Consider the following 6,000-nt stretch of genomic DNA (forward strand, 5'->3'; position numbering starts at 1 on the left):
AAACAAACCATTTATCTTATAAATTTTGTTTATTTTGTAATTATTTAGTAGTAAATAAAAATTTATTAATACATTTAATAAAAACGTGATGGATTTCGGAAACATCAATTTCGATTTCAATTACTTGGTACGGAACCCTTTGTGCACGAGTCCGACTCGCACTTGGCCTGCTTTTTTTTTAGTTATACCGCTCGAGTATAAACCTAAAAGTTATTTTATTATTTAGGGGGGAGGGGGGTTGATGAGATGGATTGGTATTTGTTCATAATGGATTTCCGCCTATGCGACCTGCGTGTTTCACGAAAGAAATTATTACATCTTATGTGATACGATATTCGAGTAGGTAGGTATTATCGCGGGCAAGCTTCGCCGGGACGGGCTCGTGGACAATTTTGTAAACGTGTTTTCCCCCGAAGGCCGATGGTGGGTTGTACAGGAATAGAGGACTTTGATCGAAGCTCGGATTAATATCTCTAGGTGAGGTGGGTTGGACCAGGTAACCGAACTTGGTTGTGGGCCATCAAAGAATATAGTCCTGCGATCCTTTTTGCGTTTAAAAATTATAGTATTGGCCATGCATAGCTTTAAAATCACTCACTGTAATCAAGAAAAAACAATATCATAATTTATATCGCCATTGGTTAATTTTATACATATATTATCAATGATATTATTCTCACATAATTTAAACCAAATTTCTAAAATGTATACGCATTTATGTGTCTGCTGGCTTAATTAATGTTGACTAAATTAGGGCTGGTGGTATTTTCGGTAATACCGTATATCTACTTTTATTACTTATTATTTTTATATTATCGTGAAGATATAATATAATAGCCCTATCCTAGGTTGGAAACTTGGAATTACTAACAAATTTGCTGAGGTACGATATTTCCGGTAATACAGTAGATACCGGTAATAAACAAATACCAGATACCGGTATCAACATTTGAAATATCGCCAGCCCTGCCTGATGAGTCATCAGTGATGACATGATAAATATCTAATAAATAATTTAAGATCTCGATAAATACGTTACTGTGTTTTCGAACATGGCCGATCGTGGTAGAAGGCAGTGAGTGGAGGCGAATGTTAATGCGTAAGTTTAGAAGACCATATGAAATACTAATTGCACTAACATAGAAGTGTTGTAGGACCCTATCTAGTTAGTATTATAGATATCTGTGTATTACGCACGTAACAAAATTGACACTTTTGCCGAGATAAAACAACACGGATATATTGGGTTACTGTTACATATTGTGCGGTTATTATCGATCGAGCAAAGACTGTGCACCAATTTTATCTAGCTATGAATTATAAAGTATGATGACACGGCGTTGGGAGTGGCCACACGCGTAACGACGACCGAAGACGACAAACCATGGTCGACAATAAGCGTAACAATAAATTACGAACTGCGCATGCGTGGCTGCATTACTGCAGTATTATACGATACCATGCCTACAAATAAGGTTACTTGCACCACGCGGTTCTACAAGGCTCAACAGCCCAAACTGACGGGAAGCTTATGAACATGACCAACATTTACAGTTCACTTAAAAATCTGGTTTGCCGAAACAACGCGTTCGACTCTATTATCTGACTCCGATGTATTCTTCTTTTACGACAATAATCCTTGTACAACAATTTATATTGACTAAAATGTTCTGAGTACCCAAAAATGGTCTTAAAAGTTGAAAATATCATAAAATAATGCATATACATTTTTAAATTATTTAGTCTCACTTAGAATACATTTCCCACTTGAGTTACGTTTTAAAACATCAGAAAAAAATGCCATTGCATCAAAATCCTAGACCAGGTTTAAGAAATTTTAGAATAAAATAGCGATATACTTAATAATATAATTATGTAAAAAGTTTAACTGTCATGGTTAAGTAGATGATCGATAATATTGTAAATATGATAAGAAAAAAATACCAAACTAAGGTCACAGTAATATTTTCAGAAAACTCTAGAACATTTTTGTTCTTATTATCCTTAATTTGCTGCTTAGAGATATCAGATATGAAATTGTCTTAACCAGTGACTAGGATTTGTATAGTATGATCAAAACTTTATTTAAAAGACTACCTAGGTCCTAGATAATACATTAATGTGAATTGTAAAAAATGTATATTTCTTAAAGACAATTGTTGGCGTAAATCCCTACTGATTATTAATATATTCTTGGAACAAAGAAAATATTAAAACGACGACAATTAAATATTATTATAGTATAAAGGTACTGATAATTGTATTATATTACTATACATGCCGCATTGCCGCTTAAGATTTTATAATAGTCACATAATATTGATTCGTTCCACGTAGAAACAAAATATTGTCGAAAGATTATTATAGGATATTTAAAGTAGGTACTTATAATGTATTGTATCAGGGTAGGAATTGGTATGCATAAAAATGGTGGTTCCCAAAACTGCTACTGGCTAGGTTAATTAAACAAAAAAGGGACTGGAATGTTCAGTACTTATATAGTATATATCATAAAGTTGGCGTGCGGGGCATCCGTATAATAAGTCATGTTGTCGTTAACAGGTTTTTCGAGTTGTGAAAACTTTTGTTGCCGAGTGTAAAACTTGTCCAATTTATTTTCAGCTCGGTATTGTACTGGTAAAATTCCGATTCCGGGACGTTAATTTCGCAGCATTGCGAATAATAAAGAAACCACAGTCGGCGCGGCGACGAGGTTGCTGCGTTCGAGAGGGTCAAAAATGAACTATATTCTAACTAGGTGTGCAGGGTACCTACCTACATATTATTATTATAACATAACTCGAACACAGGCAGCGAAGTGTTGGGCACTGTCGTCGGGTCACCGGTGCGAGAGGGTCTTTAGAAATCTTAGAATGCCGAGAATACAAATACTATACATAGCGAGATCTATATATTGTAAATAACGCTACTGCTGTAACAATACTGTTAAATAACATTATAAATCGCATCGAAATGTTTCTATTAGAAAATAGTTTCCGACATAATGCCGTATTATTGTATTGATCTCGTGATGTGAATGCACCTATTATATATAATTATTAATTTTATGCCACGGTTGTAATCAAGAACACAATAAATGCAGCTTAATCAGAATAAGAGGTACAACGACTTTATTGTAATTAATTTTATTATAATATCATATATTTTTAATTATAATTTACAAGAAAAGCGGTAACGGAATGTTGTTGGAATGAAAATGCTGGAACTACAATTTAATAATTATGATTTTCGTACCAGGAAAAAATTTCGATATTTGATTTTAGGTAGTAGGTAGCTACGTATAGAATGTTTAATGATAAATGATGTTCCACTATATTTCAAACAGTGTGAAATATGGAATTACTCGGTATTTAAAAAAAAAAAAATTAATAAACCATAACACTGTCGAATAATATTCAGAGCAATATTAAAATGTACGAACAGAGACAAATTGACGCAGCCTTTCGGACGCTAATAATAATAATAATAATAATAATATTGACAATTATATTTATGGGGCTTGGTGTGGCTAGGGGGTTGGCTTTAGTCAATATGTTGATATTATGTACAGAAATGTTCAACTGTCCAAATTATACTTATAATATAACATTATACCCATATTCTATAATAATTTATAGTATATATCGCTACCTATATTATATTATTCTGTTAAGAAAGAAAAAGTAATGGACCGGTTACAAAACGCATTGCATTTTCTTTGTTATCCTGAAAATATTATTTAAAATATAATTATAAAATAATTATTATTATATAATGTTTAAAACTAGTTTTTGTTTTATTAACGTTTGTATTTTGTACCGACCATTTGGGCATTAATTGCTAAATAATAATAATTTACTCCACCCTGGACCATTCTCAACAGATACAAAATGGATTTGATGGGGGAGATGATACGAAAATTAATTTGATCATAGCTGCGACCACGGAGATTGTCAACGATGTGTTAGAGCAGGTTCGTATGATTTTGGAGTTGAGCGATCCCTCGATGCGACGTACAGTAGATATTAGCTTGGTTGAAAGAGATAGCGCGATTATTAATAGATCATTAGACATTTTACCTAACGGGCTGTTGGATGAGATTGTATATTGAGCTGTGGAATTGAGTCAGTACCATTCATCTGAGTCAGGGGTTTCAGACGACAACCACGACGATGACAATGCAGAAGGCGTCCTACACCTGTCACGCTTAGCTGTGGTTCAGTTTGATTCCACTAGGGAACTGGTAGTAGTGAGCACTAGGTATTTTAATGGAGATCGGGCGTCCCTGGACACAGGAGTGGTAAGTGTAGCTAGCGCAGATCAGGTCAACTGAACAGGCGTAAACCTTCACGAGAAGCGTCACACAATCGAACTAACGCCTATGATACCACTCCGGATCGGATTCCAGGTACCCGAAGAGTCCCTGACTTCATCTGACAATGATGAATAAAATGTGGGTATCCGAACGGAAGCAGATGTGGTCTTTGGAATTGCAGCCAAATAATGCATCAGACGAAAGGTAATTGTGGCCATCCGCGGATGAGGAGGCGTCGATGGTCGTTTTAGTTGGTACCAATGAGGCTGTAAGCGATATGGAGAAAGTGGTAAGAGCCGACGCCAAAAAAATGTAGGTCGCTCCTGTCGGAACTTGGGAGGCGTGTCCTGAGTGTGGACAGAAAGTTGTGTTTCTGCGGCGGCAGCGGTCAACGTGTACGGCGGTGAGCTATGGTCACACCATTGGAATGAATAAATTATTTTAAAAGTTTAGTGTGTGCAAATACGACACCATGGAAGCCGTTTATACATGGATACCATGTATTATCGTTTGCACGTGATTTTATGAGAATGACGATACAGACATTAACGCTCAGAGGAAGATACGATACGTTGTAGATATAGTGTTTGTGTCCACTACAGGTGGCTCCATTCCCGGAAGCTGTGGTTAGCAAGTGAAAATAATTTTGTAAAAAATAACCACCACTTCCGGTCGTATTCTGTGTACATATCTACGAATACCGTTGCGATTTTTGAATATCCATGCGTTCACACGTTCATTTATACCAGACCGTCAAATATTATATTATAACCATTTGTTCTTGTGTCTGCCTCTTGGTAAATATACAAAATATACCATTGTTCGACTTGGAGGTTTAATTAATATTAAAATAGAATAAGTAAATTTGTAAACTACTCTACAAACGTTTTGGTCCAAAACTTCATTCAAACGAAATCCCTATGGCTTTACGAGTATAATGTTTTCATCTCACTTGCATAAGGGAACTCCACTTAAAGGCTCAGTCGTTAGTGTGAGAGACAATTTCCTAACAACGAATTGATGCGATTCCACGAAAAATGAAAAGTTATTTATCCAATTTAACTAAAAAGCTTTGTATACATTATGGTTTCTTCAAAAATTTAAATTATACCAGCAAAGTTGCGTATAGGTGGTATATAGTGCATTTTGAAATGAATATTTATCAAACATAATACAACGATCTTGAAACTAATTATTCATTTCTACATTCCGTTGACTTTGTATTATAGCCGTGTTAAAAATTGTTTTCATCTCTGAACCACTATTATATTTATAGTTTGCTATGTATGTTCACGTTTTCTTACGAATAACTTATTGATAACAATCAAAATCAACAGAAAACTACCGTCCTGATTTGTGTTTTATATAAGTAGAAATATCATAGTTTTTATGGCGCTATCCCGGTATTCATATATGCGTTTTTTATGAGCTAATTTCCGATCCACATCAGACATAATTTTACGAGTCTCGAGACAAAGCGTTTTCATTTGTAGATTCATTATTTTTAAGTCGTTTTAATTTGTAACTATTCTTATCAATCATTATTTGTTCATTATTATTGTGTTCTGCTGAGCTGTTTAGGTATGAATCTTATAAATTATTTTAATGTCCTTTGGGACGTTAAATAAATAATTGGTTATCTGCGCTCGTTAGGTAGATGTAGGTAGGTAGTTAAACTATCTACT

Source organism: Acyrthosiphon pisum, chromosome A1, assembly GCF_005508785.2.
Source record: "Acyrthosiphon pisum isolate AL4f chromosome A1, pea_aphid_22Mar2018_4r6ur, whole genome shotgun sequence".
In the NCBI taxonomy this organism is placed as follows: Eukaryota; Metazoa; Arthropoda; class Insecta; order Hemiptera; family Aphididae; genus Acyrthosiphon; species Acyrthosiphon pisum.